Here is a 15,285-nt window from a genome sequence, read left to right on the forward strand (position 1 = left end):
GTGTGTCCTCTGAGTGTGTGTGCGGTGGTGGAGAGGATGAGGATGGGGAGGAGGAGGAAGAGGAGGAGGTGTTAAAGGCGGTGCTGATGCTGCTGCTGCTACACAGTCACTAGAGCTGCTGTGTTACCATCAACACAGCGACTCTTCTCTCTCGTCGCTACTTTTATTCATAAATACAGATTCTATCAGCATCAACAACATTTTAAAAACATATTGATATATTTTCAGAGGAAAAAAAAGTGATTTGAAACAATTCACTGAATTGTAAAATTCAACCAGGCACAAATGTGTTTTACTGTCAACATTTCCTATCATATTAAATCATTTCACTTTCATTCTATTTATATAGTGATCAATTTATTTATTTTATAATAAATACATAGTGATTTATTTTTTTCATCAGACAACTTTTTTTAGGAAATTTACTTTGATCTCCTGACATGTTTCAACCATCAACTGCACAGTCTTCCTCAGAGGCATCTGCTGATTGCTTTGTTGTGTCCTTATAAGTCCTTTTCCTTAAAAAAAATCTCGTCTGAATAAAAGGAGAAAACATATTCAAAAAGATGACAAAATGATTTTTTAAAAAACATATATTTCTCTTCCTGTGAAATGTATGGGTATTAATAAAAAACGTATTGCTAGAGGGGTTTAACATTCCTCTAAAATATTCCAAACTTGACAGTTTTAAATGTTGTTTAAAGGTGTCACGCCCATGGTTTGTTTTGTGCACTTCCTGTTTTATTTTGTCACCTCATGTTTTAGTTCCTGTTATCCCCTCATTTCAGGTCACTTCATTCCTCATTAGTCTCACCTGTTCACCCAGCTGTTCCTTTTCACTACTTAGTGTTGGCCGTCTCACTATTCCAGTGCCTGATTTACAGTAAACTCTGCCTGCTTTTGAACCTTTTTTGGAATAAACTACTGATCTTTGATTCTGGGTCTCGCATTTAAATTCTTTGCTGTCTGGTCCAGTGTTTCAAAAGGTAGCTAATTTAAGATTTTTGAAGGACGGTTTCAACAGAGGTGAAAGTAAAGGATTCACGTCACTGTAATTCAGTTGTTTTTATGGGTACTTTTACTTTTTTTGAGTATATTTCTATTTCAGTAAGTTTACTTTTGCTGAGTAAATTGTTATTTTTTCATTTTAAAATAGTCAACGGACCATTGTGACACTGCAAAAAATGAAATGACCAGACGAAAATCAAATGCATTACATCATTGCTGACCAATCAGATTAAATGTAATGCACAGTGGCAAAACAGCATTGAATGTTGGTTATTTTCTCAGTTTTAGAGTTGATAAATTTAGATATACTTAAAGCCTGATATTCTTATTTTATTTTGAATTCAATTCTTTCGTCATTTGTGGATAATAAATTAAAACTGGAGTACACAAATAATTTTCTTTATATAAAGAAAATATTCTTATTAGTATCATAGTATATCACAAAAGTAATAATTTCTGAAAAAAACGTACGTCTGTGTGCTGTCTGTACTTTATAATGAAGTAATTTAGTTAATAAAACCGCAGAAAACAAAATTTTGGCGGTCACCCCCTCCAGCTCCAATCACAGGATTTAGAAAAAGAAGGGGTGAGCCCACGAAGGAGCCTCCTCATTGGATGCCGCGATATAGTGGGGGGCGGGATTTACGCTTCAAATTCAGCCATGCCCCTCTGTCATGGTTCAAGATTCAAGTAGAGCAGATTTAAGTTTCAGTTGTGTAGATTTTTAAGTTTATATATCAGATGTTTAATGTTTGATGATTTATTACCAAAAAAAACGTTGGGGGTGAAAATAACTACCTTTGACTTTGAGTACTATTTAATTGAGCTACTTTTTACTTATACATGAGTATTTTATGCATGAATTACAATATCAATCAAGTAACAGTACTTCTACTTAAGTAGCATATATCAGTACTTTTTACATCTCTGGGTTTCAAAATGTTATTTGAGTTTCGAATTTTTTTCAGTGTGAATTTTAGCCTCATAAGATCTTTGAATCAGTTCTAACTTTAGTCTTACAAAAGCAAACATTTACAATAATGTTTTATCCTGCCCTTCCTGTCCCTAATAAAATGGTCAGTAATCGTGATGATAAATAAACACATAAAACCTGAGTTTTGTGTTTCTTTTTCCAGAACCAGCAGTTGTGAGTAAAAACATCCAAGAGATGTGCAAACAATAATAGGACGGGTGGTTTAAATCCCCAAGCTGTCAGCTCTGAGGGGATTTGTGATTTTCTTTTTTTTCATCCTGTGTACAGAGTAAGTGCTGGCACGCTTCTAGGGCAGCACATTACTATCACAGCTTGGGGGTGGGGCAGAGATAGGCAGATATGCAGGGTCAGCCAAATCTGGGGATTGAACAACAGCTCCATAAAGATACTCCATAGGAAACACTGCTAACCTTCATGCACCATTATTCGCCTGCTTAATAACAGTCCCAGTGGTGCCCACTGCTGTCACTCTCTGAGGAATAAACTCAACCAATGGAAAACCCTTCTAATCAGTCCTTAAGATGATGATTTATTCCACTCAGACATGCAGTTTTTGTTCAGAACTGTTGTGATGCAGGTCCATGTTCTTACACATGCTTGCAGCAAAATAGTCTGACCACAAACTTGCAGATGATACCTGCACACGGCTATTTTATTAACCTGTTATTACAGCGTCTAATTAAAGCTCATGTATTCACAAGGTACTTGGAAGGCAAAGCTGTTCTAGGGCACGATGTAAGCATTGAAAATGAACCTGGGCAAACTAACGCAGATTTAACCCAGATTACAACCTAATATTCATTGAATTATTAATCACCGTTTAGAATTATTAAACTTAAATCAAAACTTGTTTTGTGTTTGAGTGACTCCTTACCTAATGATAAAGCAGTTTGTTGAAAATCACTGCTGAAATAATGTTTTCTATGCATTAGACAGTAGTAGCGATGTAACGATTAATCGTAAAGCAGTTATAAATCGATTCATAGGTATCACGGTTCATATCGATTTTCTGAAAATTGAATCGCAGTACTTTTTTTAAACAGATGAGGGTGCTATCCAGAAGTGTTGGCGGCTGGCGGAATCTGCTACTACTTTCTTTCTGGCTGCCTTCTACTCTTAAACATGTTCATAAATGATTCCTTACCCCTTTAGCACCGATAGAATATCTGTAATATTACGTGAATATCTGTAAAAGTCACGTTTTTCTGTAAGCTCTGTCTGCTGGAATAGCATCTCTTCTTCACTGCTAGATTAGCTGCATGCCAACCGACCACTGGGTTACCAGCGCCCTCTGCTGGTTCAAACAAATATCTGATGTAAATACAATGCAGACTGATTTTTTTTTTTTTAAAGTCCAATTGTTAAGGCACAAAATACATTTTCGGTTGCTCTTTTATAAAGAAAAAAAAAAACTATTATGCAGTTTTGCATTGTTTACTATAGAACCAGAATTTAAATTAATAGGCTTCTTCATTTGTATTTATTCCTTTATTTATTTCATTCAAGATTTATTTTTAGTTAAATTGCATTGTTTTGAATAGTTTATCAAGGGATTCTTTTGACAATGAAAAATAAAAGGAAAATAGTACAGTATTTTCTAGTTTTTTTCCCCCAAAAAATAAAGGAATATTTTTCAGTCATAATTTGTCTACAGTCCCATTTTGTAAAATAAATCTTGAGAGAATCGTATCGTGAACCCAGTATAGTGAATCAAATTGTATCAGGAGTTGAGTGAATCGTTACATCCCTAGACAGTAGCAGTGTATTCTTTACATGCTGTAAATACTCTAAGTTGCTATAGCCTCCCAAGATCTAACTTGGCATGTTCCACATTTGCCTTTGCAGAAGTTGGATAAGTCTGAAATTATTAAGTTGAATCCTTAAGCTGTTTTCTCTTCTTAAAAAACTTAGACTTGTAGAGTTTCCCTGGTTTAGAAACAAAAAAACTTACTTGCTAATCAGAAACTAGGGTCTCGGTCTCAAGATCACATTTTATCAGTCTGGTCTCAGTCTCGGGATTCTCCGTCAAGACGGTTCAAGACCAGCACTGATTTCTGCTATTCTTCAACTTTATTAATGTGATAATAAGGAGAAGAACTTGGTAAAACAAATTATATCTTCAATTCATGCATTAATCCACCCTTCCAACCTTCCATTCTTCTCGATGTTGTGAACGAGTGACACACATCGCTGTACACAAGCGGTAGTGAAAGGTGGGGGGCGTAGTGGCAAAAGGTGGCAACTTTAATTTTTAGTTGTTTTTGTATTTTTTTATTGAGCTTGTTCAGGCTGGGCATTTGATGTTATTTACAGTTTAATTGTTTCTGATTCATTAATGTTGAAATTTCAATTTAAACACTTCCCATTGCCTCACTGATTGTTCTTCCTCCTTGGAAATCTTTTGGGTTGCCTTATGTTACACACCTGCAAAAGCTGGGACCATCCATCTTATTTCTAGACAGAAATACCTCTAGACGCTTACTGTACTTTCATCTCACAAATAAAAGTCTTGTTTTTCAAATATTTAAAACATTTCTGGACATCAGTGGCTTTTAAAAACATGCAAGAGTGTATTTCTTCCAATGATTTAGTTAAACCAATTTGTTAGGAGTTGAGATTCTGCTTTGATAGAGCAAATGTATTCAAAATAAGCTAAAACCAAAGAAAGAATTTTCTTCAACTGTTCAACTTTGTCATGGTTTTTGAAATTAGTTTTCATCGTCTTGGTCTCGTCTAGGCTTTAACTCCCAAAAATCTTGGTCTTGTCTTGGTCATAGGTCATTCTGGTCTTGGGTAAGTCTTGATCTGTGTTGAAACTTACTACTCATATTAAGTCTGACGTCAAAATAAGTATGTACTGCGTTCACTTTAGAAAGTATGAAAAGATTGAGTACGTGAGAAATACCTGGATGTATACTATATCGGGACATTTTTTAAGTATGCATTGCGAGCGGAATGTAAAATCGTCCTGGGACTGGCTTCAAGCTAAAAGTCAAGTATCCTCTTTTCAAAACAAAAGCATCTCTTCTTGTCTTTCATTACTTTTTGATACTCTTGTAAATAGGGCTCTTGTTTTGAAGTTAATTAGAAGTTTTGACAGTAGCACAATGGCGGGTCTTCGAAAATCTCAGAAATTTCAGAATTAAATGTGTTTCTGTGAGTTTTATGGATCAAATGTGCACATGTTGATATTCTACTTGGGCACTTTCTCATTAAAAATGTTTTCAGAACTTTCAAAGGTGGAGAATCAAGAGAGATATTTAACCCCAATGTGCTTCAGTTGTTTGTCATTGTATGTTTGGGAAACTTGGAAGTATACTTGAGTGGGAACGGTCATCGTCCTAATTCTCCTAACCATACTTATAGTAGACAGTGTATACTCATTGAGTTTGTAGTACGGAGTGTGCCATTTCAAACACAGCCTTGGTCTTGGATACTGTGGTCTTGAGCACAACACTACTAGAAACATGCCACTCCATATTAAATATACATCTGAAACAACAGTAGATCCAACCAAAGCTAGTTTCGTCATTAAAATGGATTTGGAGTCACTATAAAGTACATCTGCCAGGCAGTGATTTATACACTCAAAGGGATCTTACACATCCCTATAAAGAAGTCTCATTCAATTCATCACAATGTAAAATTCATTTAGATAGACTTGCCATTAATCTAGAATTCAGTAGTAGCCAATGTGTGTTTTCTGGGATCTGCCTCAAAACGATTGTTTTCTTTGCTGATGTCAAGGATGCTTTGACTTTCTCATTCTGGTTCACAGTAAGTGACAGTGGGCTGGAGACATATATATATATATACATATATAAGTAATCCACAATGGTTCAACTCCAGTTGTTTGATTAGAAATAGGCAGCCTTGCGTTTCCTTATTTACCTCTGGTAAAAGAGGAGGAAGCCTCTACCACTCGTGAGCAAGCTCTTGAATGACAAGATGGTTCTAAATATGTAAAAAGATGCAAAAGGGTATCAAAGTAAACACCAAGTCACTGAACAGGAATATTAAAGTGTAGAATAAATGTCAGGTCATAAATATAAACGGGGATGCCTCAACAGAAGTAGAAGAAACAAGGACTGTGTTCATAAGCAGTAACATAAAAAAAGTGCTCATTAATAAATGTAGGAAAACTGTTTACTAAAGCTTCAATAAGGGAGTGTTTTGTTTTTCTTTCTTCTTTTTTCTTGGTTCAGTTTTTCCATAAATATTTCATTCAATGGTTTTTTTTTTTTTTTATTGGATCAAATTTTTCATCTAAGAAGTTAAAAATGCACATTTGTTATACATTTACTTTGTAACCATCTATTAACAGCCTTTTTATGACTGACCATGATATCAAGATAATCACTCAGTTTTTGAGACATTAATAAATAAAACTGGACAATTATGAAGTAAGCAAATCACAAGAATGAAAAAATCACAAATACTACAAACACAGGTAAATGTCCTGAGCACAATGTTACTTTTAAATTACATGGAGTTTTAGACGTTAAAAAATTCTGGTAACACTTTACTTGAAGTTTTATACATAAAGGGTGTGACACCTTATTCGTGCTAATAACAGGTGTTATGTCATAATAATGACGTGCATAATGCCAGCCTTATGTATTAAAGTTCAAGTAAAGTTTTATCAAAAATGCCAGCATAGGCATCATAAAATGGTTGAAAAAGTTGAAATAAATTTTAATATAATAAGAGTCCTACATGGTGGAACAATCACTGAAGCCTTTGCAGGTTGTGAAGGTGCATTTGAGGTCCAATCATCTTCCATTAACAGCTGCTTGTCCTGCCAATCACAAAGCCTCTTGAACAAAAATGACAGGACAACTTCTTGACAGATGGAGCAGGTTTAAATGACAAACTTAAGCTCTACATACATTTCCTTATCCCTGATTATCACATATTAACATCTAAACCATAGGAATTATTTTAAAACATCATCACATTTTCACTTCAATCTTATCATTTTATCAAAATGTGTCTTCTATCATTAAAATCTCTGTAATCATTCCATCATTATGAATGGACGCTCTTAAAGACCACCGACAGGCTTTAAAACTATATTAACGTGATCTGTTCTCCAACCATGTAAACACACATGGACCTTTTAACTCTTTTAATTCCATGCTGAAGTCTCAACTGTTGCCTTCTCTAATGAGAGCCCATGAATGCAGAGTGCCGGAGTCTTCCTTAGGGTTAAAATATTGGCACTGCTATAAAGAGCTCACCAGCTAAGATACAAGCTGGGAGCTCATTTAACTGCATCATGTCAGCGTTTCCTATCCACCCCCCACCATCTGCCTGAGAAACATGAATTAAAGCACTAAAGCGCAGGCTCCGTAAACATCTCCCGTCCACTGCTGCTAATCCTTAACCAAACTGGGAGATGAAACGGCACGTGACGGATCAACCAGTGGCAAAATTATGAATGTGAGCTTGTGTTTGTGAAATAAGATTTGATTTCTATGTGCGTGATAGCTTAATAAATACCATTGTAACCATGGTAGCACATGTGGGCATCAAGAGGCAAAGCTGTGCACGGAGACTGGAATCAGGAATTTTTGAATAACTGGGTTGATGCCAGCTTCTGATTTCCAGAGTGAACTGGTTGTGTACTGGTTTTCTTTTGGTTGGATTTATTTTGTGAGAATGAATTTGGGTTTTTATTCTGTAATGTGATGAATGTTAAAAAGATTACATTGATGACTTTCCCCTGTTTTTATCACTTCATTGTTGAGCATGCACTGTATTAAAAAATATGTAATATGTATATCATGCTGTAAAATATATTCATATTTAAACATAATAAAAGGTTTTTAATTTATATATTGCCACTATAAATGTAATTGATGAAATTTGTGTCGTAAATATAAAGTAGTGTAACATTAATATTATGTACATGTCATACACATTCATGTGTATGTATGTATATGTGTGTACATATGTATATATGTTTGATGTGAATGTATAAACTGTATATAACTGTATATAAATATATAGATATTTTTGTGTGTGTGTGTGTAATATGTACGTAGATAACCTTGTTTTGTTTTGTTGTGATGGGGTAGGTATATAAGCTTTGCTTTAACCCTTTTGGCTGATGAATTGGACAGTTGAGTGTTTGTTCTGTACTTTTTTGTTTGTTTGTGAAGACCGCCAAAATAAAATTCAAATTTAAATTTGGCTAGAGTCAATTCTTTATTCAAAAATAATAAAAACCTTTAATAGGCACAATAAAAGAGGAACATAATACAAATAATCTGTATTTGTTGTGGGGGATTTTATTCTTCTCTGCACTTCACTTTTGTACCCTTACATCATATAAATATCCTAAAGAATATTTAATCTTCAAATTCCTGATATTTGGGGCAAAAAAGTGAGGATTACGTGTGAATTGTAAAAGTGCTCCAGTGTTACAACAACAGATTACTGATCTCTGCTGGTGTGGCTACAACCTGAAGAAAACAAAACTCCAATACTTAAACCAGATGAATGAAATGATTAGCATGCCTTTTTTTTTTTTTAAATGCATTTGGAATAAATCAAACGTCTTGTAATAATTTATTACCAAATACTTTACAATTGCGCAGATACAGCAGTATCTTTCGATGATAAAACTCCTTTAAAAAAAAAAAAAAAAAAAACTCGAGGGTCTTGTTTTTTTTTTTTGTACAAACAAATTCCTCCACAAACCACTGACAACAGGTTCTTGACCCACTAATTGAAAACCATTGCTGCAGATCATGGCTTCCTGTCTGTATTTTCAATTTTTATACTTTTAGGAGTTTTCTTTCTGTTTAACGCCCTGTATTTTTTTATTCTCACTCAAATGGCACACAATGATAATCATAGCAAAGGTTTATTTCAACAGAAAACAAATAAAAGTGCTGGATAACATGACAGGATAAGACACAAGCTAACAAGTAGAGACAGTGAGTGAAGATGTGATGGACAAGTGGCCAAAGACAGACTAAAGCTATAATAGAGTCAGATAAATCAACTCTTGTTGACTCTGTGTCTTTAATCAGTGACGGTAAACGTATCCACGGTATAACTGTGGTGCTGTGTGTGTATGTTTGTGTACTTTAATTTCATCTGACACACACACACACACACACACACACGCACACACACACACATTCTGAGTTCTGACGGGAAGCAACAACACGGTGTAATCTGTTGGATTCCAAACAAGCTTTTAAAACCTCTTTACTGTCTGCCGTCCTAATCTATGAACTGGTCAGTGAGAAGTGCAACAGTTCAGACCAGGATTTACCGCCTGTAAGATTCACTCAGTAGATTGGCACTAAGGAAAAATCCCAACCAGATCCAGGGTTGCCAGGTGTTAAAAACTATTAGTTTAACAAAGAACGAACCACATTAAAGCTACACAATCCCTTCTCAGACTGAATCTAACAGATGAATAATGTGAGATGCAGTGTATTTTTAACAGCAAATTTTAATTCAGCATTAGTCAGTGTTTTGATTAAAATATAGTCAAAATGTAGTCATCGGGACTATTTCAGTTATAGTAAATGACATTAAGATTTTAAACCAGTGGTTCTCAAACTATTGTGGCTCAAGTATCTCCTTCCTCTTATTTCTGAATTCAAGTACCATATTTGTCAAACTACAACATTTTGCTCAGAATACTATGAAAAAACAACTATAGAGCGTAATGATGGAATGAATGAGTGATAACTCAAATACGCCCCTTTGGAGCATCTAATTTGGCCCACAGGAGAAAGTAAAAGTGACAGAGAAAGCCTGAATTATTGTGTAAATGAAATCAACAATATTTGGAGGGGCTCACAGTTTTCCCGGTGCTTTTATCACATGATTGCAGTCATTTCTAAAGTTAAACTGTTAAAAAAAACTCAAAATGATTACAAAATCCTCCAATTTTCCTCAAATTATTACATAATATTACCCTTAATTTAACAGAAATTGGTCACAATAACTAGGATCATCAGTTATTGCTTGTATATTGTCAGGTTTTTACATATTTAGTATTCCATATATATGAAGAAGTGCAAACTAGGGCACAATAATGTTGAAATTACTAATTTTCCCACATAAAATCTGTATTTGGCCCCTGAACTAAATTGAGTTTGACGCCCCTAATTTACATCAGACCTAATATTTTTAATGATTTAATTTGTTAATTTTCTTCTCTCATTCTCTCTCTCTCTCTCTCTCTCAAGTACTCCCTTTAGTGCCATTGTGTACCCCTAGGGGTCCACGTACCCGCATTTGAGAAACACCGTTTTAGACAACAAAATCTGTAACAGATTTAAGGTCAAAAACAGTAATAATACATTAAATAAAACAATATTTTGATATAGTTTTTGCTCTCGTGTATTTTTCACTTAAAAGAATGTTAACAAAAACTATGATGAAAATGTTTAGTCATTAAAATGAACACTGGTGGCATGTCACTTGATGATTTACTCTTTATTACATCACCCCTGTGATACAACATCTCTATTTCACCATCGGGTTATTTTAATGTACAGAATGAGTCTTTGTCGCGTGACATTGGGAGTCGGTCATGTGATTGAAGCAGAGACTTCTGGGAGCGGATCTGCTTCCAGTTTCGTGGTATAGAACAGGAAACAGATGTGGTCAAAGAGAAGAAGGAAGGACGAACACAACAGGAATCTGCCTCGGATTAGTTTTACGCGTACACGACAAAAGAAAGAGAAAATGAAAAAAAATAAGTCCTTCATATCACAGAAATACATTTTCAATACACGTAACACATTGACCAATGAATGGCTGTTTCACTCTGTCAATGACAATAGAGCTTTACTTGGTATAAGCACCTTAGTAGGACGGTAAATCTACCCAAAGGCATATTTTTACACACTGGTCATGACCTGTAGACTGATGGCGTCTTTACAGATGCTGAAAGAGGGTCTGGAAGCTTGATGATGGATCAGCTAAAGCACTGCAGTTCATGAGTCTCATTATCTAAAGTGGTGTAAGAAAAAAAAATAAAAAATCATCTGAGGAGTCTTACAGAACCTTGCTATGCATGATGTAACTTAATGAAATTCAGAGAGATGATGTTAGAAAACGGGGGGGGGGGGTGGAGACATTTATCAGATAAGTAGCGATGTGTCCATGATCAGAACCAATGGGTTCCAGTGAGTGGTCCTGACCTTGTGGAGCACTGAAGAATGGATATTAGGATAAATGGAACAGGTATAATACCAAGTACTTATATTTCAAACTAATAATCCCTTCAAACGTTCCAGTTTTAAAGAGTCTACGACAAGGATTTCCTTCAAAATCTCATTGTTACATAAATGTGCTCTTAGGTGGCTGGCACGGACAGTATTTATTACTTAATAGATAATACCAATATTTTTAAAGGGCCCATGTTAAGCTAAATCCACTTTTCTGTGCTTTAAATATCATAAAAGCGCTATTAGGGCTTCATACACATGCCCAAAGTGTTGTTTTCATTGATTCCCTCAATCGTTAGAGGGTGATTTGCTCCTTTCTTACTGCAGGGTGAGCCCAAACACCTCGCTCCACTTTGATGACGTGTTCCCACTTTGATGACGAATTTGATGCAGCACTGAGCTGGAGAAGCCCCGCCTCCAGGAAGCTCTCTGCTGTGATTGACATGTAAACAGACACGCTTACAAAGATAAGCATTTCAGCGTCCTTTACGCATTGCTATGTATGTAGTTTCTACACTCTATGTACCGGTGAACGCCCCGCCCCCACACTCTGTCTCATGTTTATAAAGCAGCATGAGCTCATCTACGGAGTGGGTGGGAGGAGGGCGGTCCGTCCTCTGGCCCTACGTCACCGTGCGGGGAGGAGCAAGTCAGTGTCCCGTCTATACACACGCCCACTCATGAATATGCATAAGTAGGACGCAAATGAGCCTGTTTGTGTAGAGTTGCTCAGAAAGTGACTTTATAGAGGCTAAAACTCTGGAAAACAGGCGAGTTTGGGAAAATAAAACTCAAATACTGTGTTTTGGGGTTAGAACAAATGGAGATGGGTGAAAAATAGCATGACATGGGACCTTTAAATACATTTTTCCAGTTTAATATGCAGTTCTTTTCATTTTCTGTCCAGAAAATGTAAATAATGTGTCAATAAACCTGTATCTTGATTCTTTTGTAAGGCATTCTGTATAGAATACTACACTCCTCGTCTCTTTATTGCATTTCTGTTTGTTATTGTTGAATATAAATATAAATGGGAATTATATGAAGATCGTAATCAATCTTGGCGCAGTGTTATTGTTGTCTTTCAACTATTTGTCTTTATTTCCTACAAATGGAAATGAACAAAGAAAGAAAAAACAACTGATTATGCATTACTGCAAATTCCAAACAAATGGTCCCTCCGAAAATTAATTCAGGAAAGTCATTCACTTCCTAAAGCAGGAAAAACAGCCCCAAACGGTCCTACTCCCAATAGTTTCAGTAAACATTCAAACATACAGCTTCTTAGGACTCTTATTTTGGAGGTCTCTTTGGAAAACAAACTGAAACATCAAAACAAACTCTGGTATAACTTGAAACTACATTATTTCCCAATTATGTTATAGTTTTGTGATTCATATCTGTTTAAAAAAAACATGTATAAAACACAATACAATAGACAATAATGAGCTTCCAAGAGCGATGTGATACAATATTTTTTGAAAAGAAAAAGAGATCAAAAAAATTTGCAATTGAAAAAAATAACAATGTTTTTAATGGATTTTAACTCTAAACATACTTATTTACTTTAGGCATGACCTTTTAATCTCACTAGAAATATAAAAATAAACCACTCAAACCTTTGACGATACATCTTGGGATGTTTTAATATTGCATTATCTTGTCGCACAATTATTTTCAGTCAGTTAGGGTAAGAAACTGATTCTTTTCCACCAAAAAACAAGAGGATATTTGTTGAGGTTATAATCAGTCCTTGGTGTTAACATCAAATTAATAAATTATTGGATTACTCCCTAACAGTTATGCTGAACTCCCCCGATTGTGAACAACAAATGTCTGGAGTGAAAACAACTTTTTTCTGTGGTTTTATTTAAATTTATTGCGAGGAAAAAGAAGCAATAACACAGAAATGTCTCCTGAGTGTCCAACATTTGCTCTGCATAAATGAAAGCAACAGCTCTGCTAACAAGCATCTAACACCTTCATTAAATCTAAGTAGTGTGTTTCCTCCGGGCACTTTTACACAACAAAGGTCAAAGAATTGGACCAACAACCTCTTGAATGGATGACACTTGTCTTGTATGCAGTGGTTGATGGAGGGAGACATCCTTACATGTGTGAGTAATCCGTCATAACACGCGATTCTCATATATTTAGAAAAGTGAGTACCATACACAGACCACTTTATGTCTGTTGCTCGCACATGACATGTTCATATATAGTCTCATGACTGGGTAGATAAGGAAGTATCTACCAGCCAGGATAAATATGCCTAATGTCTATTTTAGCACTGGAGTGGAAATATAGGTGTTGTTTTTTAACTTGTGTATCCTGTGTTGCTCACAAAGCAAACCTCAGCAGATCCATGTGCTCGTGCACAGGATAAAATAAGGTCTATAGATACATAAATACATGTTGAGAAACTGTTTACTGTCTACTTTAGTTATTAGTTAGCATGTCATAACCAAGGACAATGTAAGACATTGTAATCTAAATATCCGTCCATCATCTTCCATCCCTAACCATGGGTTATTGCTGCACTGGAACCTGTTAAACCATGTGGATTTGTTTTTTTTTTTTTTTTTATTAGGAATTTTATATTTTGATAGCGCTTCGAGATGACAATTGCGCTATATAAATAAAGTTGAATTGAATTGAATTAATATTAAAGTCACAATAAACCATGGATTTCTTCCCTTTGTGTAGTTTTTCAATTTTATTTAAATTATTTTTATTGTTTAAAGTAGCGCTTTTACCACTTTTAGTTGATTTTACTTTAGTAAATCAAATATGTTTCTTATCTTTGGGTATTAGGGTTCAAGTGTCATTGGGACTTTTTCAGTTGGGTGATATTTAATTTGTCTTTTAGTTAATAACATGTTCCGATTCAAGGTTTTAGTTTTGTCTTTGTCTGTTGGTAATGCATGATTTCCTGCTTGGGTATTCATAGCCTTTTTTGTTTGTTGTGAGGGTGATGAAGTGCCCTCCTGTTTTTCGCACAGGTGTGCCTGAGAGTTTGTCAGATTATTGTGTGTTGCTGTACCTCTACAGTCGTGTTCGCTGCTTTATTTTTGTCAGCCAGTTTGTCCGTTTTAGTTTTTCTTGTACTTTAGTCAGTTAAGGTGTTTGCAACACAAGTTTTAATAAATGGACATTACTTTTGAGCTAGTCTGGTGCGTTATGTCAGAAATAGGCCTCAAATTAAAAGTTCTTGCCAAAAATAGATTTTATTATTTTGGGGTTTTTTGGTTTGTTTATGGTCAAATAAGCCTGAAATATCGGGGTTCAATTTTTTCCAATGCTTCATCCATGTACAATTTCATATTTTCTGCCACTCCATTATCACTTCAATATATACCAGGACATTTCTTATAATCAAAAACATAGGTTTAGACACAAAGTTTGTGATTATGTGTAACTTAGAAGGGTGTTTTTTTTTGTGGCATGTTCAACATGGATGCAGTCGTTTTGAAAATAATGACGTAAAATTGGGTCAAGGAGCAAGAGAAAAAAAACCCCCCTATATTTCTGGCTTATTTGAACCCCAACTGAGCTAAAAAAACAACAATAAAATCAATTTTGGCAACAAAAATGGCCAAAATGACATACTGCATCACCACAACCTGATACTAGGGCTGCACAATTAATCTAATTCTAATCGTGATCATGATTTTGGTTGCCGCGATTAAATTAACCTGATTGTTAGTAATATTTACATTTAAAATATGGGCTCTGCATTCTGTAATAATGTATTTATTCTGTTAGTCTTTGGAACATTTTAAATTGTTGGGGTTAATTATATATATATATATATATATATATATATATATATATATATATATATATATATATATATATATATATTAGCATAAATATTATTTAAAGCTTAATTTTACCCTGTAAACTGTACACATATTGTTTGTTTCAAAGTAGTGTAATAAAAAGATTTTTTCCTAACATAAGTAATTGTGATTACAATATTGATCAAAATAATCGTGATTAACATTTTGACCATAAATATGCAGCCCTACCAGATACATTTATACAATGTGTGTCTGTCCTACAAATGTATGTCTAATT

Source organism: Gouania willdenowi, chromosome 16 (genome assembly GCF_900634775.1).
Source record: "Gouania willdenowi chromosome 16, fGouWil2.1, whole genome shotgun sequence".
Taxonomy (NCBI): domain Eukaryota; kingdom Metazoa; phylum Chordata; class Actinopteri; order Blenniiformes; family Gobiesocidae; genus Gouania; species Gouania willdenowi.